This window comes from Lycorma delicatula, chromosome 1, assembly GCF_047948215.1.
Source record: "Lycorma delicatula isolate Av1 chromosome 1, ASM4794821v1, whole genome shotgun sequence".
Classification (NCBI taxonomy): Eukaryota; Metazoa; Arthropoda; class Insecta; order Hemiptera; family Fulgoridae; genus Lycorma; species Lycorma delicatula.
Window position 1 is genome coordinate 131,483,866 of NC_134455.1, and position 23,360 is coordinate 131,507,225.

The window sequence follows — 23,360 nt, forward strand, 5'->3', positions numbered from 1 at the left end:
GTTAATGATATTTAGAGCCTTATTTATAGCGTATAGTTCAGCGGTAAACACACTCGTAATACCGGGTAGACCAAACATATAAGTTCTTTCATTGACAACAAACGCACAACCAACGGTATCGTTCTGTTTCGATCCATCAGTGTATACCACCGCGTCTGGGTTCATCTTGGAGAGAACACACTGAAACATTTGCTGGAAGACAGTAGGTAGTGCTGATTGTTTATTGTATGTCGTAAGGTGAAAAGTAAAATTTATAAGGTTTATTCTCCGATACGATGGAAAGAATGAAGGTATGTTATAATTTATTTGCTGCAGCAGACGTCGGGTACGGACACCCACAAGTGCAGTACAATATGGATGGTCCTCAAACTTTCCTAACTTAGGATTTCTAAGGACTGAGTCAAAAACCGGGTGATTTGGCTGTCCTTTGAGACGAGCAAAATAAGATAATCTCGTCTATCCCAAAGTGATCTTTCACCACAGTCTACAAGTAAGCTTGCGATAGGGCTTGACTTAAACGCGCCTGTGGCAAGCCGAAGGAAAGCATGATGTACACCATCCAGCAGTTTAAGCCCGGTTTGACGAGCTGAAGAGTAGGCGACACAACCATAATCTAAACGGGAGCGAACAAAGGAATAGTAAAAACGTATCATACATGACCGATCGGCTCCCCAGTTGGTGTTACTAAGGACTCGCATCATATCTAAAAGTTTGGAACATTTAAAAAAAATTATTTTATATGTTTCACCCAAGTAAGACGGCTATTAAAAAAATAACCTAAAAACTTGACGGAAGGAGAGACAGCAATAAGCTCTCCGTTCAGAAAAACTTGCGAATAGAAGGGTTTCGTAGCCAAGTAAAGACACATTTTGTTTTGTCGGTCTTAATACACTACCTTGAGGCACTCCATTCTCCAAGATGACACTATCTCAGAGCGAATCGTCCACCCGAACACGAGCTGTTCGGTGATTTAAGAATCCCCGGATAAAAGCAAGCATATTGCCCTTGATTCCCCATTCCTTCAGGGTGTTAAGAATACCACGTCGCCAGGCCGTGTCGTACGCCTGTTTTATATCAAAGAAGAGAGCAACGAGATGCTGGCGGTTTATGAAAGCGTTTTGTATTGCTGTTTCCATTGACACTAAATGGTCAATGGAAGATCGTCCCTGTCGGAAACCACACTGTTCTGAAGATACAAAGCCATATCTCTTCAAGTACCACGTAAGCCTGCGGTTTAACATTCTCTCCATTATTTTACACAAAACGCTTGTTAAAGAAATAGGGCGGTAGCTTGAAGGGTCGGTTTTGTCTTTACCAGGTTTTAGTACTGGTATAATAAATGCTTCTGACCAGCCGGGTGGGAAGACTTGTTTGGAGAATAAACCATTGTAAATATTCAAAAGATGTTGTAGTACCGAATTAGGAAGGTGTGAAGCATACCACGGCGAATGTTGTCCGCTCCAGGGGAAATGTCACGTAAGTTTTTAAGCGCGTGTACTAATTCTTGAAATACTAATGGGGCGTTTAATTCACCAACCGAATTACCAACGTTTAACGATAATACTTCTATTTGTATCTTGTACCGTTGAAAATTGTTATTATACGATGAAGTGAGAGACACCGAGTGAAAAGATTTTGCTAGAGTATTTGCCACTGCCGAAGGTAATGAAAGGAGTTCTCCTTCATCACTAAGACCGAGAATAGATTGTTTCGGTGATCCGAAAATTGCACGAATTTTTTTCCACACAGTATACGTGGGAGTAGTGCCTTAGATAGTGTTCACGTATTTCGTCCATGAACTCCTCTTAGCATTCAAGAATACCCGACGGCATACCGCTCTAGCCCTGCGGTATAAATTTAGATGTTCAGCTGTAGGCCTACGTTTAAATTTGCGTAGTGCCTGCCGTCGATTCCTAATAGCATATTTGCAATCATCATTCCCGACGTCTTTAGGTAGGACGTCCGTATGTAATCCTAGACGTCCTTTGCAAATGACGTCTAGGATTACCCGTTGTTTGTGGGATATATCTGTTGGCATTCTCAAGAATCATGTATGTAAAAGATCAATATTGGTCGAGGATGTTCACACCATCTTCATGCCGCAATTAGAATGCTTTATGGTATCCATTCCAATCCGCCTTTTCAACAATCCATCTCCGTGGCCTTCTTTTAATCTCTCAGTCTACACAGAAACCAATAATAATTGGTCTGTGATCACTGCCGTGAAAGTCATCACAAATAGACCAATTAAAATGAGGGATTAAATTCGCTGATCATATGGAGAGATCGATGTTAGATACAGTACCGGATGATAAGGACATGAATGTGTGTGATCCATTATTCAGTAGACAAAGGTCCAAGTCTTGTCTCACTCTGTTTATAATATTTCCTCCAGTGGAGCAGAAGGTTGAGCCTCAGGAAATGTGGCGGGCATTGAAGTCTCCTACTATTAACGATGGAAATCGTATTTGCGTGAGGAGATTTGAGACATCTAGAGCACTTAACTCAGTGTTCGGTGAGAGATACAGATTTCACATATGCAATTTGAAGGGGCTAAAGACCTTTATTGCAATAGCAGGAATGAGAGTGGTTAGTTGAATTCTTGGAGCCGACACCCCATTCTTCATGAAAATAGCCACTATACCACTCTCCCTACTGTCTACTAGGCAGTCGTATCTCTCACAGAAGTATGGTCTGAGTGTAATTGGGTCATGTTGTAGAAGGTGAGTTTTTTGGAAACACATGATTAGTGGATCATGTGCGTGCGCCAGTACTCTATCTTCAATTCGGGACCGAATACCTCGAACATTCCACTAAATAATGTTCATAAAACTAAAAAAAATATAAATAAATAATAAAATAAATAAATTTAGGAAACTATATAAAAATTAGTTGAATGTGATTCGGTTTTTCCTTTTTGTATTTTTTATTTTAGAGAACTCCGATGCCTTGGGGTAAAGTGGTTCTTCAACCATATCCTCCAGTATATGAGGTGATGGTGGAGGAGATTTATTAGAATGGGATGCCGCAGTTGACATCCCAGAGGGGGTGGTTATGTGGGTTCTTTTTACGGGGAACTTATTAGGTGGCTTACTGCCAGCTGTGATAGTCACTGCCCATACCGGTAAGACTTTGGGAACAGCAACTTTCATATGTATCACACTGTTGGATTCACTAACTTGACTTTTTATTCATCTTTGTCAGCTCTGAAATAGTGGCTGTAAGTGAAGATACTTGATCAGAAAGCATCTGAACAAATTTTTTAAGCTCATTGCAGGATCCGCACTGCTGATTATTAACATTTGTAGGAATTTGTTTCGATGTAGCGGTGGCAAAAGATACATCTGGTTTAACCAGGTTCCGTGAATTGTTTATCTTTTTATATTCTCTGCGTGCAGCCAGGAAAGATAACTTTTGCTAGGTACAGATTTTGAGAATTGCCTTTTCTTCTTTAAAGGTTGGGCAATCTCGGGAGCAGGCTGTATGTGAACCACAGCAGTTCGCACATTTTTCACCTTCTTTGCAGTTAATGTCATTGTGACCTTCTTTAGCACATCTAGCACATATCTCCGTTCTCGAGGAAGATGTTGTAGTGTGACCATATCCTTGGCATCTGAAACACCGCCGTGGGTTGGGTATGAATGTCGTACCCGAACCGAGAGGTAACCCACTTAATCTTCTGTGGTGGAACAGGGAGATTGAATGTCAGTATAAGAGACGGTGTCGGTTCTTCTGTTCCGCTCTGTCTTTTCATTATACGCTTCACTTCTATAATATCTTGAGCACGAAGTTCATCAGCAATTTCGTTTATATCCATTTCCAGAAAATCGCAGCAAAAAATTACACCCCGGCTGATACTTGGAGTCTTGTGGCATGTCGCATTTATGTTTGTGCCACCCATATTGCTGAGACGTAACAGGGAGCTAGTCTGCTCATCATTAAATGTTTCTATCAGAATTGTGCCGTCTCGTAATTTTCTTATGTTCTTCGGAGAACCAATACAACCGGTGACACATTTGTTAATCAGGAAAGGTGAGACCTTTAGAAGGGAGCCACCCTCCTGATTATTCCGAAGAACAATAAAACAAACATTCTTATATTTGACATTACCCTTGTCTACTGTAGTAACAGTATGCTCGTCAGACGAAGCTGACCGAGGCCTTTTCACTAGACTAAAATTGGTGGGTTTTTCAGATAGACTACCAACCATCATAGAATTTATTGTTGGAACTGAAATTTTGGTCCCACAAATACCGGCGATATAACAGACTACTCCAGCAGAGCGCACGCGTATTGGAGCTAGAGCTAAATACAACTGAGTTTGCCCTGGTGCCCAGAGGACATCGTTCGAGACTCACTGCGTAGAGCCATTCACCCATTGGCATGATAGTTCCCATCTTAGGTTACGGTTGTGTTTCGTAAGATATCGCAACACCACCGAGTGCAAATGTAAGTGAAAATTGTGTAGGATGTTGTTGTGTAAATATATATGTTGTAATTTGTGTAGTGTTCTTGTTGTAGTATATGTGTATGGTGTAAAGTATTCTGCAACTCAGTATGTAGTGAGAAGAAAAGCAGCAGAGGCTAGGCCCGTGGGGACGCCAACCCCCAAAATCTTGAATAAGACTCCCCATCGGAGAGAAATATATATATATATATATATATATAAATGTATATATAAACTTTTGAGCTGACGATAGTTTTGGGATGTGGAGAATGTGAAGTATGTCAAAAGTTTCCAGAAGTTGAATCAAGGTACCCATTACAATAGGTAGCTTTCTTATGAAATCTATGTAAAGGTGGAACCCACATCAACTCTATGTAATGTGATGTATGGAATTATAAGATTCCCACTGTCCCTACTGGTGTTGCATACTACATATAATGTATATTGATCTCAATGATTTAAAACAAGATATCTCGAGTTCTAATGATTTAATTAACACAATGACATTAACTGCAAAGAAGGTGAAAAATGTGCGAACTGCTGTGGTTCACATACAGCCTGCTCCCGAGATTGCCCAACCTTTAAAGAAGAAAAGGCAATTCTCAAAATCTGTACCTAGCAAAAGTTATCTTTCCTGGCTGCACGCAGAGAATATAAAAAGATAAACAATTCACGGAACCTGGTTAAACCAGATGTATCTTTTGCCACCGCTACATCGAAACAAATTCCTACAAATGTTAATAATCAGCAGTGCGGATCCTGCAATGAGCTTAAAAAATTTGTTCAGATGCTTTCTGATCAAGTATCTTCACTTACAGCCACTATTTCAGAGCTGACAAAGATGAATAAAAAGTCAAGTTAGTGAATCCAACAGTGTGATACATATGAAAGTTGCTGTTCCCAAAGTCTTACCGGTATGGGCAGTGACTATCACAGCTGGCAGTAAGCCACCTAATAAGTTCCCCGTAAAAAGAACCCACATAACCACCCCCTCTGGGATGTCAACTGCGGCATCCCATTCTAATAAATCTCCTCCACCATCACCTCATATACTGGAGGATATGGTTGAAGAACCACTTTACCCCAAGGCATCGGAGTTCTCTAAAATAAAAAATACAAAAAGGAAAAACCGAATCACATTCAACTAATTTTTATATAGTTTCCTAAATTTATTTATTTTATTATTTATTTATATTTTTTTTAGTTTTATGAACATTATTTAGTGGAATGTTCGAGGTATTCGGTCCCGAATTGAAGATAGAGTACTGGCGCACGCACATGATCCACTAATCATGTGTTTCCAAAAAACTCACCTTCTACAACATGACCCAATTACACTCAGACCATACTTCTGTGAGAGATACGACTGCCTAGTAGACAGTAGGGAGAGTGGTATAGTGGCTATTTTCATGAAGAATGGGGTGTCGGCTCCAAGAATTCAACTAACCACTCTCATTCCTGCTATTGCAATAAAGGTCTTTAGCCCCTTCAAATTGCATATGTGAAATCTGTATCTCTCACCGAACACTGAGTTAAGTGCTCTAGATGTCTCAAATCTCCTCACGCAAATACGATTTCCATCGTTAATAGTAGGAGACTTCAATGCCCGCCACATTTCCTGAGGCTCAACCTTCTGCTCCACTGGAGGAAATATTATAAACAGAGTGAGACAAGACTTGGACCTTTGTCTACTGAATAATGGATCACACACATTCATGTCCTTATCATCCGGTACTGTATCTAACATCGATCTCTCCATATGATCAGCGAATTTAATCCCTCATTTTAATTGGTCTATTTGTGATGACTTTCACGGCAGTGATCACAGACCAATTATTATTGGTTTCTGTGTAGACTGAGAGATTAAAAGAAGGCCACGGAGATGGATTGTTGAAAAGGCGGATTGGAATGGATACCATAAAGCATTCTAATTGCGGCATGAAGATGGTGTGAACATCCTCGACCAATATTGATCTTTTACATACATGATTCTTGAGAATGCCAACAGATATATCCCACAAACAACGGGTAATCCTAGACGTCATTTGCAAAGGACGTCTAGGATTACATACGGACGTCCTACCTAAAGACGTCGGGAATGATGATTGCAAATATGCTATTAGGAATCGACGGCAGGCACTACGCAAATTTAAACGTAGGCCTACAGCTGAACATCTAAATTTATACCGCAGGGCTAGAGCGGTATGCCGTCGGGTATTCTTGAATGCTAAGAGGAGTTCATGGACGAAATACGTGAACACTATCTAAGGCACTACTCCCACGTATACTGTGTGGAAAAAAATTCGTGCAATTTTCGGATCACCGAAACAATCTATTCTCGGTCTTAGTGATGAAGGAGAACTCCTTTCATTACCTTCGGCAGTGGCAAATACTCTAGCAAAATCTTTTCACTCGGTGTCTCTCACTTCATCGTATAATAACAATTTTCAACGGTACAAGATACAAATAGAAGTATTATCGTTAAACGTTGGTAATTCGGTTGGTGAATTAAACGCCCCATTAGTATTTCAAGAATTAGTACACGCGCTTAAAAACTTACGTGACATTTCCCCTGGAGCGGACAACATTCGCCGTGGTATGCTTCACACCTTCCTAATTCGGTACTACAACATCTTTTGAATATTTACAATGGTTTATTCTCCAAACAAGTCTTCCCACCCGGCTGGTCAGAAGCATTTATTATACCAGTACTAAAACCTGGTAAAGACAAAACCGACCCTTCAAGCTACCGCCCTATTTCTTTAACAAGCGTTTTGTGTAAAATAATGGAGAGAATGTTAAACCGCAGGCTTACGTGGTACTTGAAGAGATATGGCTTTGTATCTTCAGAACAGTGTGGTTTCCGACAGGGACGATCTTCCATTGACCATTTAGTGTCAATGGAAACAGCAATACAAAACGCTTTCATAAACCGCCAGCATCTCGTTGCTCTCTTCTTTGATATAAAACAGGCGTACGACACGGCCTGGCGACGTGGTATTCTTAACACCCTGAAGGAATGGGGAATCAAGGGCAATATGCTTGCTTTTATCCGGGGATTCTTAAATCACCGAACAGCTCGTGTTCGGGTGGACGATTCGCTCTGAGATAGTGTCATCTTGGAGAATGGAGTGCCTCAAGGTAGTGTATTAAGACCGACAAAACAAAATGTGTCTTTACTTGGCTACGAAACCCTTCTATTCGCAAGTTTTTCTGAACGGAGAGCTTATTGCTGTCTCTCCTTCCGTCAAGTTTTTAGGTTATTTTTTTAATAGCCGTCTTACTTGGGTGAAACATATAAAATAATTTTTTTTAAATGTTCCAAACTTTTAGATATGATGCGAGTCCTTAGTAACACCAACTGGGGAGCCGATCGGTCATGTATGATACGTTTTTACTATTCCTTTGTTCGCTCCCGTTTAGATTATGGTTGTGTCGCCTACTCTTCAGCTCGTCAAACCGGGCTTAAACTGCTGGATGGTGTACATCATGCTTTCCTTCGGCTTGCCACAGGCGCGTTTAAGTCAAGCCCTATCGCAAGCTTACTTGTAGACTGTGGTGAAAGATCACTTTGGGATAGACGAGATTATCTTATTTTGCTCGTCTCAAAGGACAGCCAAATCACCCGGTTTTTGACTCAGTCCTTAGAAATCCTAAGTTAGGAAAGTTTGAGGACCATCCATATTGTACTGCACTTGTGGGTGTCCGTACCCGACGTCTGCTGCAGCAAATAAATTATAACATACCTTCATTCTTTCCATCGTATCGGAGAATAAACCTTATAAATTTTACTTTTCACCTTACGACATACAATAAACAATCAGCACTACCTACTGTCTTCCAGCAAATGTTTCAGTGTGTTCTCTCCAAGATGAACCCAGACGCGGTGGTATACACTGATGGATCGAAACAGAACGATACCGTTGGTTGTGCGTTTGTTGTCAATGAAAGAACTTATATGTTTGGTCTACCCGGTATTACGAGTGTGTTTACCGCTGAACTATACGCTATAAATAAGGCTCTAAATATCATTAACCCTAAATATAGAAAAATTCTTATTTGCAGTGACTCGTGTAGTGCTCTCCAATCCTTAAAAAACTTTTATTCCAAAAATCCTATCGTCATTGAAATTTACAACGCAATCGCTGAGTTTAATAATCGCAACACAGAAGTAAGTTTTTGCTGTGTCCCTAGCCACGCAGGGATTCGAGGTAACTAACTTGCATTCCGCTGCCAAAGAAGTATGTAATCAGCTTCCTTTCATCACCCGAGTTGCTACTTCTGATTTTATTAATTATGTAAAACAATCACGAAGAGCAAGGTGACTGGACGGCTACCGTTGATAATAAACTCCGGCAGATTAAAGATACTGTGTTGCCATGGGACTCCTCATGCAGAAAAATCGGCGTGAGGAAGTAGTCCTCTGTCGATTACGGATAGGACATACGAGGGACACACACGAGTACCTGATGTCAGGAGGACACGTACCCCTATGCGCACGATGCGACTGCCGCAAGACTGTGCACCACATACTCATAGATTGCATACATTATGCGGCGTTGCGTCGTAAATTTAATCTACCCAGAAACATCCGTGGTGTCTTGTACAATGATAATGTAATTTTCAACCCGATATTTGAATTTTTGCGTAGTACTGGGTTAATACAAAAAATTAATATTGTCGTTTATATTTTTTATGTTAGATCTTTTATGGTTTTTAATTTTATTTTTAGTCTTTTTGTTATCCGAGAATGGGCCCTTTACACCCATCTCGGACTTTGTTAAATTCTATTCACTTTTGGTTTTATTTTAGATTTTATCTATGGTATTAGTTGTAAGTTTTATTCATCTTTTAGATTAGCTTTATTTTCTTTTATTTTTTATTAAAAAAAAATTCCGGGCGGTGATAACGTGCAGGCGTTTTTCGTCCCCCTTCAAAAAAAAAAAATATATATATATACATATTTCACTTCCTTGTGGACATAACTGCAGTAATCTTGCACTAATCACTTTCAAATTGTTTTCCAAAAATAATAATTCCACCAAAAATCTCAGTCGAGTTTGTTAACGGGCAAAATTGGAACATGGGGTGACTTTTTTGAAAAAAATAATAATAACGCTATAACTTTCTTAAGTAAAATATCGAATTCGTTTAAAATTCCTACTATTCTTTGGAGGGCCAAAACCTATCTAGTAAAGTTTTATGATATAACCAACATTGGTCCAGAAGTTGGAAAAAAATGGGGTTTTGAAGACAAAAAAAATTATAACTACCTTAACAGGCACAGTATCGAATCGGTTTAAAGTGGTCGTTAGTCCTCTAAACATTACCGAAAACTTTCGTCTGAAACAATTTTTGATATGACCAACCTTTACGGCAAGGGATGACAAAAATATTGCTGGAATTGTAAGATGGGGTTTGTCGTATGCTGTACATAAAAAACTTTTTTTCACATGCAACCATTGTCGTATTGAGTAATTTTTAAGTTTTTCTTAAATTTGGAAGTTTTTTTTATCCCCTATTTAGCACCGGTGAAATCTACCTTTGCCTTCCGGCACGCCAAAAGGGAAATTTTTATTTTATTTTTTTTTTAAATAATTATTTCATTTGAAGTACATCAAATATTCTATCAGACAACTATTCAAAAAGGCAGGATGAGTGCCTTATCTCTACTATATATAGAAGTTGATGAATTACATAAGATCAGTTTTAAGGATCTGATGAAAGGGTTTGCAATTAAAAAGATTAGAAGCACTTATTTTAGAATTTCACTTTATTTAGTACTTTATTTTAAGCACTTTAAAGTGGAAGTATACAAAAATGAACATTATTGTTAGTTTTGTTTCATTTTGAAAAATAAAAATTTATTTTATGGTTTATTGTGTTTTTTATATTTTGAATTACATATGTATGGGACACCAAAATCTATTGAATGTTAAGGGTCTCTATCGGTCTTGATAGTCAAACTACAGTCAAAATTACTTGTTTCTAAAAGATTAACTAAAACCGAATATTACTGTTATGCATAAAAGAAAATTGCTAATAGTTTATAAAGGGAAAGTGTTTGATATTACGCTTATGCTCAATGCGCTTTGATAAAATTTGGTAGATGATCGATGGCCCATTGTTAGCTTTACAATTAACTTTTCTTATCACTTCTTATTTGTTCAAATTTTGAGGCATTTTTTAATAGCATTAATTATATTGTTTATTTTGATTTATTTGTACCTCTCTTATCTTTATATTGTTTAATAATTACTAATTATAATTAGGACTGTTAAAAAGCCATAGCTCTTCGTTTGAGACATACAGAAAATCTTTCGACATACAAATTAGCACAGGAAAGCAAATTTGTGGTTTTAAAGAAAAGTATTACATTTTTTATTATTTTTAAACACAATTTCGTATTTTATTTTTAAAAAAAAATTTAAAAAAAATTAATTTCAATAAAACAATTTCAGCAATCTCTTATATAAAAGAGAATGTCCTGACTGATTCACTGACTTATAATCAACGTACAACCAAAACTATTATAGGTAGAGACTTGAAATTTTCAGGGTACATTCGTATCTTTAAGTAGGCGGGCACTGAGAAAGTATTTTGCGAAATTTTGATTTTAAGGGGTTCAAATCGATAAAAAACTACATTTCATGTTAACAGCGCTATCTCTTGGACGCAAAAGCAACATACGCTATACTAAATATTTTACGATTCCATTGCAATGTTTCGGATATGTGTGTTCGCTATAGACTAAAATACTACTGGACCGATTTACGCACGGGGAAGAAGGGAGAAAAGGAAAAATCGGAAAAGGGAAATAGGAAAAAAATCGAAAAAAGTGAAAGGAAAGAAGGGGAAAATATAAAAAAGAAAAGAGGAAGGGGGAAAAGGAAATGAGGAAGAGGAAAGGGATTAAATAAATTTAATTAAAATTAAAATAATATTAAAGTAAATTTTAAATAAATAAATAATTAAATTAAAAAATCATAATATGTAAAGCAATAATAAATAATTGAAGATATCAGATGCAAGAAAATTGGTTGAGATTAAAAGCGTAGTAAAGTATGGAAATGAAGTAATTCATTACTTCTGTCAAATATGTAATATTAATACATTGTGTGCGCGCGCACAGAGCCGAGTGTGTGAATGCTCCAGAAAAATGCCGTTAAATTTTACAGCGGTATTTCTTTGTTTAAAATAATGAAAAAAGTTCATAATAAATGTGTCCGGAAAAGGCTTTGTTTTTAAATTAGGAATAACAAAGAATTTTACTGTGATTTTTTCTTAGCGGCAAAATCGACCTGTACCGAAATTCATCGAAAACCGGGGAAGAAGGGAGAAAGGGAAAAATCGGAAAAGGGAAATAGGGAAAATCGGAAAAGGTAAAAGGGTAAAGAGGAAAATGGAAAAAAAGAGGAAAACGAGGAAAAGGAAAAACGGGAAAAGAAATGGAAAGGGAAAAGAGAAAAAATAAAAGAGGAAATCGGAAGGGGGAGGGGAAATGGGAGAAGAGGAAGGGAAAAGGGTAGTAAGGGAAAGAGAAATGGGAGAAGGAAAGGGAAACGGGAGAAAACAGGAAGGGAGAGCGAAGCGAGCCATGTCCGTCTGATTGTGACGGAAAGCGCAAGTAACCATAGTCACGGGCGTAGCCGCGATGGGGATGCTAGATTTGGGATTATAATAAATTTTTTGTTTATCTTTATTGGATTTTTATATTGAACTATTTTAACTCATTCATAAAACGGATTGGTCTATCAAATATTGTTCAATTTTCCTATCTTCCTTTTTTGTTTTCCTTTATTTAAGTTTTGGGCAACAATTCATTGTTTATCTATATTCCTTCAATATATTTCATAAAAAATGTTTATTTTCCGTTTTATCAGGATTTAAAGAAAATCTAAATATAATATTGTCGATTAAATATTTTTTATTTATAAAAAAATAAGTTTACTATTAAAAAACATTGCGAGTTAAGATACATCTATATTGTGAAGTCGCGAAGGGGTACAGTCGCTAGTACAACAAAAAATGTATAACTTGTATGAAAATTTATGTACCCTCTGCAGATAAAACCTAGTTCAGGGTTTTACTATCATAATAACATTTTATAAAGTAAAACAGTAATTCTGAGGTATACCAGCAAATTAAAATAGTAATAATTTATAAATTTTGAAATCTTAAAATTGTAATTTTTTCTAACAATTTTTACAGTAATTACATTAGAACATTCGTTCTTAAAGTGGGCCCTAGTGATCTTCAGGGAGGTGGTAGAAGGCACAGAAAAATTGGAGCCTTCAGGTGGTCTAGGAAGGCGATGGCTAATTAAAAACAATTAGGGGAAAAATGATGTTTTCCAGATATTTCAAACTAAAATTAAATATCTACTACACTAGTAAAAAAAAAAAATTAAAGGAACACCTACATTTTATGATGAAAATGATTGTGTTCAAACTACTGTAACTTTGCAACCAATAGGCTTAGAGAGACGAATAAAAAAAAATTAAAGCTTGAATACTCTACTTTTTGACAGTATATTTCAGATTTCAAAAATTCGAAAAAACCAATCCCGCGACTGTACCCTGGATTATGTTCGATTGTTCAACGATTTCTGATAGCTTTCCCATCGTCGTATTTTTCTGAACGTGGATTTAGTGCTGTAACAGCGTTGCTAACCTAAAACAGAAATCGGCTGCATGTTTCCGAACGCGACTCTTTTTAAGTAAATTTGAGCCTGATATTAACAAAATCGTGAAAGCACATCACATTCATCCGTGACATTAATGTAAGTGTAATTTTTCAATTGAAAGCATTGTTTTAATTATTGTATTGTTATATTGAATATGCTATCACTATTGTTATTGTAACTTTTTTGAAAGCAATTTTAATAAAAAAATACTTTCAAATATGATTAAATATGCATTTTAAATTCTCTCAATTAAAATGTAAGTTTCAACTCAGAAATAGAATATGCCACTTTAAAAACAATAATTGTAATTGCTGTTTTTAATAACGCATCTTAAAAGCAACAATTATAATTATTATTTTTAACAGATGACATGTTTAAACATTTTGGGGCGCTAGAAAATGTTTGATTCTCAATGTGAGCGGTGGGCGAAATGGATAAAATTAAATGATTTGTAGCGTGTAAAAATGCCATACCTGACAGGGATTCGAACCCGGGACCTCCGGATGAAAGGCCGAGACGCTACCACTCGCGCCACGATTATTCTATTTTGAACGTCTGTTACAGAGGTAGGCGCCACACCATTCCGACCAATCACAGCGCCGGATTCAATGCGGTTGCGCATGCGCAACACGTAGACCGTTACAGCTACCCCCACCACCACAACCGCTGCAGACTACATAAAACTTAACACTAAGGGCTCCTCCACATGGTAGCGTTTGCTAACGCGCGGTTGCAAACGCTATCATGTGGACGAGCCCTAATAACAAACATAGGAATGTGCTAAATTATCATAATGCAAAACTCTCTCCCTCTCATCCTCTCTCTCTCGCTCTGTGTGTGTGTGTGTGTGTGTTCAGAAACTTCCACTAATATATCCCGTAAACATTCATTCAGCATTAAGATATTGTTTATATGACGCCTGCATATAAAAAATAAAAAATCTAGGTGTATATATATATATATATATATATATATATATATGTGTGTGTGTGTGTGCGTTAAAAGATTCCCACGATCGACAGTAGCGTTACGCAACAAACACATACTATACTCTAACTGTGTATTATTACAAATAAAGTATTAAATTTACACCCAGGAATTAAATATTAATGACGAACAGAAAGTTTGAAACAATTAATTAATATGTGTTAAGCTAAAAAAATCCTCTTAACGCCCCCTCCCCCAACATTTAATATAAATGTGATATATAACATGTATCATTGTAACAGAAGAAACATTTTTAGTTTATGCTTTTTTTTTAATTTTATTTAATCGATTAAGAAATAAAAAACTTGAGTTTATTTAAATGTTGAGTTTAAAATAACTTGAGTATATGTTGAAATAAAAAACTTGAGTTTATTAATAAGTTTATTTAAATGATTGTATGAAAAGTAAATTTGTATATATAATAGAATTATCTTACAAATTTATTTGCACTAAAAAATTATTTCTTTAAATTTTATAGATTGTAAAAATAATTAAAGGTATAAATACATGCCAGACCGTATTCAAAGCGACCGCACATGCGCATCACGTAGACCATTACTGCTGCCACCACCATTAAGTAAGTATGGACGTACCTTGAGGATGATCCTGGTCGTCGTGGCCGTTGCACCAAGAGGCGTCACCCGCTACTCCAGCACCCGGACGTAGATCGTTCACCAGAAGGCGGCTGCGTGTGTGTTCGCGTGCGTGCGTTGACGTAGCGACACCGAGTTGATGACAGTGCTAAGTGTGACGCGTGACTGAAGAACAGCTGACGAACATGACCTAAGGTTGAGCTGGCGGCTACGACACTAGCGCTCCTAGCGACCACCAGTAGAAATAGTAACGCAGTACCAGCTGTGTGTGTGTACAGACTGACACCCTACCGACCAATCGCAACGTTGGATTCAAAGCGGTCGCGCATACGCAACACAGATACAAGGCCTTTCGTATCCCCTCCTACAATGCCTACGCATCCGGTCGACCTCGAACATGTTTGAACTGGAAAACTTCCATACACAAACATGACTAGTTTGACCTTGACGTCACACACACACACACACACACACACGACACGATCAATAGGAACACAACCATCTAAAGTTCCACACCCAAACCGACGTTGAAGCCACGTGTCATTTTACGAGTATCCTTGAACAGTGTTAATCGTGTAATTCTAAGAAACGACCATGCATACTCAGCACTTTTAATAGCGTATGTAACCGGAAACGGCATATCATGTTACATAAACAAAGAAACGACTACTATCGTATAATTCTAAGAAAAAAAACTTGACGTCACAACCGTATAAATTGCCACACCCAAACCGACGTTGAAATCACGTGTCGGTTACGAGTAACCTTGAACAGTGTTAATCGTGTAATTCTAAGAAACGACCATGCATATCAGGACTTTTTATAACGTAAGTAACCGGAAACGACATATCATGTTACACAAAGTGTTTATCGTGTATTTTTATAAAAAAACGAATAATATCGTGTAATTCCAAGAAACTATCACGCATTCTCAGTACTTTTAATAGCGTAAGTAATTGGAAAGAGCCTATTTTTTTACGAATGTGTCTTCCCCGAAACAAACCCTGGTCGTCGAGACGACCGCGGTGGAAGGCGGCGTCTACGCCAAGTTTTTTCACTTTAAATGTTATTTATTTATTTAATTCAAACCGACCGCTACACAACAGCTGTTCACCAGCGGTACTAACCTTTAAATTATTATAAATAATACTCAAAGCGAATATATTACTCAAGTTGGTATCCCTGTGGAATTTCAAATATCCTGCTAAGGGAAAAGGGAAATTCCCACAGGGAAATTCCAATATGACAGTAATGGTCCACGGCGTCCATGACGTCACAATCGAAGGTGGCCGACCGCCGCCATCTTGAATTCGTGACGTCATTCCAATATGGTGGACTGTCCACTATCTTGGATTTTGACGCGTATCCCTATTTCCGTATTACCATAAATAGATAGAATTTAGATTTAATTTAAATTATCCATAATTTTATTTTGTACTTCAAAAAAGTTACGCAAGAAATATTACATAAAATATAGAATTCAGGAAGAGATTTTAACTAACAGTATATATATATATATATCGGAGAGGCGAGGAGATTTGTCAGGGATTCAACGTTTTGTGTTTCACTCACTTTTATTATTACAAGTGGAGAATATATAAGACTATAATAAAGCTCAACCAATAAAAATGAGTAGACAACTCGTACAATGAAACAATTACAAATGATAACTATCACCCATCAATAACTCAGCAGTACACGAATCATAATATAAGATTAATTTAATTTAGAACTCAAACAATACTAAAACAACTTGCGATAGACCGAGGCTCAGGGAAATAACGAATTCGCGATCACCAGGACGTCTGTTCGATCTGGGTTCCAAAGCAAGCCTACCCTTTCTCCATATTCTCAAATAATATACCTACTGCATATTTCCTTTTCCTTATTAATTTTATGATACCCCTATCGTCCTGGGATCCCGACTACGTTGACAACCATGTGCCTACCTAGGCCTAAGCCTACCGCAATAAAACAATTTAAACCTTATTTTACAAAATATTACAAGTAATAGTACATTTCTTAAAACTACTAAAAATACCGATATTCTAAAGAATATTCTCATCGTTTTGTCGGAAGATACTCCACTGTACTTTATTCTCCGACACGGCCATTCTGACAATCACACGCCCTCGGGTGTATCTAAAACATTGAGTTACAGTGGTATTTTAATTTTTTTTTTCAACTGACCTCGGTCATTATAAAGCATTTTACAATAGTTAAAGTACAAAAGATAGATTCAGAAGTCCTCTCGAGTAACAGAAATCCATTAATTATTCATTATCCTAAATAGTCATCGTACAGTACTCAAGAGATCGAAAAGCCATCAATCATTATTCCTTATCATTTAACTGTCAAATAAGATTTAATTTCCTCCACCAATAGACCTCTGCACTATCTCTAGGCTACCCTGTATGCCACATACAGTATCATACATATTCTGTAGTTGCCACAACTACCTGCCCGACACATCATCAGGTGCCCATCGCGCCCTGATCAAACTAACATTAGCCATTAATTTAGTTTGCAGTTACGACTACACACTGATGCATGTGCGAAAAATAAAAATTCCAGGTCCACGACCTGCTGCCAGCCATTAGTGCATTGCGTCATTGGTGGTCTCTTTTTAAACCATAGTCCCTGTTTCAGGACCAACATCAACAGTCTCCTCGGCACAACTTTCATTGTCCGAGGAAACATCCAACTCATTAGGAATATAATTCTCAGGCATTTCTCTCAACTTATCATGACTATACTTATAACTTCTACTACTACTTAAAGATTTTAGTGTGTCGGTATCAAGTAATTTTGTTACTACGAATGGACCTCTAAATTTCCTATCGAGTTTCGTTTAATTACGTTCTTCGTTCTTAATCAAAACGTGATCTCCTATTTTAAACTTATTAACCTTCGCTTTATTTTTATCAAATCTAATCTTCTCATAATTAGCATTTTCCTCTATACTTTCAATCGCTCGTTGTCTTACATTAGAGATTTTCATTTTCGTTGTCATCAACTAACAACCCGTAAGGTCTTGCCTTCTTACCAATTAATAATTCTAACGCACTAGATTTGGTAATACGATTCGCGGTTGAGTTTAAAGCTAGCTGAACTTCACCAATGGCGTCTTGCCATGGACGATTATTAGACTCAACAGCAGTGAACATATTTTTTAACGTACTCATTACACGCTCTACTTGACCATTTGCCCTACTAGTACCTGTAGCTATTAAATGTAGATTAATATTTAAAGATTTACAAAAGTCTTTAAAATCTTTCCCAGTAAAACATCTACCTTGATCGGCAATCACACGAGCGGGAACTCCCAATATAAATATTGAAGCCTTTAAAGCTTTAATAACACTATTACAGTCAATTTTTCTGGTGTGATGTAAATAAACATATTTGGTAAAACCATCTATAATAACAATAATGTATTCTTTAGTATTATTTTTACCGCTCAATTTACCTGTAATATCTATATGCACAGTATGCCAAGGTATGCGGGTCTTAGGGATGGGATGTAATTCAGCTTGAATTTTACCTGACTGAGCTTTAGAGAGTTTACAAGTAATACAATTGTCAACAAATTTACGTACGTATTTAGACATACCTTCAAACCAGTAATACTCATAAACCTTATCGAGTGTTTTATCCCAACCTAAGTGCATAACAGACTCATGTACATGGTTAATGACGGACCACCGAAATGCTCTGGGTACAATCGGCAAACAAAGGGTTTCGCCTTTTCTCTGTATTTTCCGGTATAGCGTACCGGCTTTAATTTCATAAGATTTTAAGAGATCTTCCGATAGCTCATCGCTTTGCAATTTGGTGACTATTTCCGAAATTTCCGAGTCACGCTGTTGTTCAGCAAGAAGCCAATCAACCGATAGTTCCGCGAGGTTAACGCGTTTCTCTTAAATTTTATTAACCTGTTTTGGTAAATCGGACAAAGGGTTTCGAGAGAAGAAATCCGCGTGCGACATACGTTTGCCTTCTCTATAAACTATATCGAACTGAAAAGCCTGTAAATAAGCCCGCCACCTATGGACTCTATCATTAAGATCAATCTTATTTTGAGAAGATTTCAATGAATTACAATCAGTTACAACAGTAAATTGTCGTCCATGCAAGTAATGCCGAAAATGTTTAATAGATTTAACAACGGCCATAGTTTCGAGTTCGTAAGAATGATACCTGGACTCGGCTGGGCTTGTCCTTTTACTAAAGTATTCAATAACTTTATTTTTACCTGAGGTAAGAGCATATAATGGTTTCGTGATTTGTGAAAACTTAGGGACAAACCGTCGGAAATAAGATGCAAGGCCAATAAACTGTCTAAGCTGAGTAACGGTCCTTGGAGCGGGTAACATTGTTAAAGGGTTTATTTTACGAGGGTTTGGACGAACTTGTCCTTCTTGAATCTCATACCCAAGGTATGAAACAGATGTTTTGAGAAAAGAACATTTTGAAAAATTAAATGAGAATCCCGCATCTATAAGAATTTTTAATACCACTCGAAGTCTTTCAAACGCTTCTTCTATCGTATCTGCAATTATCAAAATTTATAATTTCGAATTTACTACATTCATTTACTACTTTAGATTTACAGATTTTAAAATTATTTTGAGAAATATTTACTTCAAAACCCAAGCTCAAAATTTCTCGACCAATTAAAATATTGTAACTCAAATATTCATCTGGGACAACGTGAAAAAGAATCTCTAATGTAAACAAATCCATAATTACAATAGATAAAATTTGCATGCTACAATTTACTACAACATTTCCGATGCCTTTCAAAATTATTAATTCATTAATTCTACGTCCAGAAAACTTAATCGCTATCGATTCCTTTATTAATGAGCATTCCGCTCCTGAATCAAAACAATATGGAAACGACTCACCAAGATGGTTTAGAATACCAGTAGGAGCTGCAACTGTGCAAAGGTTCACACGGCGTTCGACGCTACCAGTCTCCTTGTTGTTCCCTGGACCGCTACGGCTGCTACCTGGAGCCGTACAGTTTGGCGCAATATGACCAGCTACCCCACATTTGAAACACGTCACATTGCGCGATGAAGAGGATTTTCTAATAGACACAGTTCTGCTGCAGAGCACCAAGCAACAGAATCCGATCCCGCACTCTCTGGATTAAATCGTGGTAACGCAACACTTTTCTTTGTCGATAATGGCTTTTGCATACAACACTTCATAAACTCAAACAATGTATTCCACTGATCAGGTGATGGACCAGATGGAGACGATCCCACTTCTGATATCGGAGAGGCGAGGAGATTTGTCAGGGATTCAACGTTTTGTGTTTCACTCACTTTTATTATTACAAGTGGAGAATATATAAGACTATAATAAAGCTCAACCAATAAAAATGAGTAGACAACTCGTACAATGAAACAATTACAAATGATAACTATCACCCATCAATAACTCAGCAGTACACGAATCATAATATAAGATTAATTTAATTTAGAACTCAAACAATACTAAAACAACTTGCGATAGACCGAGGCTCAGGGAAATAACGAATTCGCGATCACCAGGACGTCTGTTCGATCTGGGTTCCAAAGCAAGACTACCCTTTCTCCATATTCTCAAATAATATACCTACTGCATATTTCCTTTTCCTTATTAATTTTATGATACCCCTATCGTCCTGGGATCCCGACTACGTTGACAACCATGTGCCTACCTAGGCCTAAGCCTACCGCAATAAAACAATTTAAACCTTATTTTACAAAATATTACAAGTAATAGTACATTTCTTAAAACTACTAAAAATACCGATATTCTAAAGAATATTCTCATCGTTTTGTCGGAAGATACTCCACTGTACTTTATTCTCCGACATATATATATATATATATTAAACTTTGTGTGGGTAGAAACTAAATTTCGATTTCACTTATTGTCGAAACATAAATGGCTTAAGCTTTCAAATCTATTGATCAGATGGAAAAACAATTCGTAATATGGAATTTAATAAAAGAATAATAAAAATAGATTAAATTAAAATTTGTAGATTGATTTCTCCAATCTGTTTTACAGCTATTGCCGGGTCTAAGAATATGTGTGTGTGCGCGCCCGCACGTGATTACAACTTTAACCACTGCTTCCGGCTTGCCAACCTGATGTAATTGCCGACGTTATGTAATGTAAATGTAAATGTAGCGGTAACCAAATAGGTTGAACAGACTCAGGTCGACCACTCCGGCAACGTGCGATTAATTGAAACCCAATTACTAAAGGACACCAGTATCCAGTGGCGGCTTGTAGCTAACTTAGTGGGGATACTGCTCCAGAAAACGTTTTTCTGGGCCTTTTCACGTCCATGGTTAAAGTTTTCTTTAAAATAAAAGAACTGAAATAATAGATGGATCAAATAGAATAGCTGGAACCAGTATAATAATCTAATTCTACACTTTATCACATTTAAGAATATGGTACAAGGTTTTTAAGCACATTGTGCTTAAAACCCGTATTCGGTTTAACCGAATAACTTAATAAAATGTCCGCTTAAAAACACTACAGTCCAACGTTGCATAATTTAAATTTCTATGTACACAGAAACAAATAACACATAATTAATTTTTACTAATTATCTCTTTCGCCCTTCCAGCGTGTTTTTGGACAGATTTGGGGATCAAAGAACCCTTGCTTTCCGCCATCTTCTGCTACCGAAAAAACAACTAAACAACTTTCATATTCCTTCCACCGACTAAACTAGAAAAGGGAACGAAGAAGGAACGTTCCATACAGACGCGGAGTAAGAAAGCAGTCTAAAATCTTGGATTTTGCCGCCGTATCCCTATTTCCGTACTACTGTTGAGATAGGCCTATTATTTGTAAGAAATATGCGTATTATTACATAACACAGTTCTTGAGCAGAATCCATATAATAATCATGAACATAGATTTATGAAAAAAATTAATCCATTGTAACTAAGTTGAAATGGCAATTATAAAAAGTGTGTACAGTTATTAAGAGTTTAGTATATACATAGTATTACCCACCGCGTTGGTCTAGTGGTGAACGCGCCTTCCCAATTCAGTTGATTTGGAAATCGAGAGTTCCAGGGTTTTGGTGCACAGGATTGAAGCAGCTATCGCTGTAGTAAGAATAAGCTTTTATGATACAAAAGTGGGCTGTCAGAGTTTTATCTAGAGCCCTTAACTTAAAAATGAATCATGTAATTTTTTATTATAGAAGATTGAATGTTAAATTATCATTCTGTTCATATTTATTAATGTGCAATTTTTATTAAAAAAGAATGGTCGCTTATCATCATTTCTTACACAGGGTTAAGTCAGTGAACTGTGTTTTCCTCGGTCTGCCTCTATCACGTCTTCCCCAAGGAGCATAAACTAGAGCTCGTTTCGGGATTCGACTTCTTCAATACGATCCATGTGCTCCGTCCATTTACTTCTACGAGTATATAAATCAATCGTTTTATTAACGGAGAAATTATTCAAATCTATCCAAATAACTTCATTTCTTATTATATCCATACGACTTAATCCCTGCAATCCTCTCAAGAAATCCATATCTGCTGTAATCTTGAGATTTCATCATCCAGGCTTCACTTCCATAAGGTAAAATCGGCGCTGCGGTTACTTTATAAACTTTTAACTGGTTTTCGATGCTAGCCATATTTCTGTGATTCTTCCGAATAATTCCACACATTACTCGAAATTTATTCGACTTATTATTTATATCATTGTCTTTATCAAAAGTTAAACGACATTCTAGGTTAGTAAAGGCTCGAAGGATTACTTCACTTATTCTTGAAAAATAACAATATCCACTTTTACCAAATCAGACAACGGATCTGTTTTCGCAAACTTTAATAATTCGGCTTACAAGAAAAGCCCTTATTTTGCTTCTTTCGCTATTTTTAATACTGTCGAATCTTTTGAAAAGTCTTACCACCTTTTTATTTAAAATACAATCAAAATTTTTTTTTAAAGAAACAGTATTATTTTTTCGATAATTTTTTAAATAATACTAATTAAAAAAAAAAAGATGATTTATTTCCATCCCGTGTATGTGCTGTGTAAGTTACATGTGCTCAAAATAATTTTCAATAACGGTTTCTTCATTGTGAATTATCTTTTAGAGTAATTTTCTATATTTATTTAACATTATTTTACGTGTTTTATGTCTAAATAATTGAAATGAACTTTAAACGCGTGTATAATTTTATCTTATAATTTGTTTTTATAAATATAATTACCTATATTGGTGTGATTTGTATAGTGGTGCATTAAGTTAAGATAAGAATAAAAATTTATTTATTTACCTAATGAAATAAAACATCTAGAAATTTCACTTTACGAGAAACGGTTACATCTATTTCGTATCGGCAATTTTCAGATCAGCAATTTTACATCTATCCGAGAAGTACAATGCGACAGTCGGTTGCCGGTAAACTACTTAGCTAACCCGACTTCACTGAAAAAAATTATGATTAAAATATAGTTAATCAAATGTAAGCATTTGGTTTTATTTTAATAATATAATCGATTAAAAAATTTTTATCTTTTGCAAATTCAAATACTTTATGAACATATTAACCGCCTGTGTTTTGGTGTTCATTTAATTTATAATAATTTATTTTTATAGGGG

General features: G+C 36.5%; 1 long non-coding RNA gene across 1 annotated transcript in view; it reads right to left on the reverse strand.

Annotated features, from left to right (window-relative positions):
* LOC142322315 (uncharacterized) overlaps positions 1–14,853 on the reverse strand; it is a 37,535-nt gene extending 22,682 nt beyond the window's left edge. The window contains exon 1 of the long non-coding RNA XR_012755820.1: positions 14,714–14,853. This is a non-coding gene — a long non-coding RNA (uncharacterized LOC142322315). The remainder of the gene's footprint in view (positions 1–14,713) is intronic.
* Between the last annotated feature and the right edge of the window lie 8,507 nt (positions 14,854–23,360).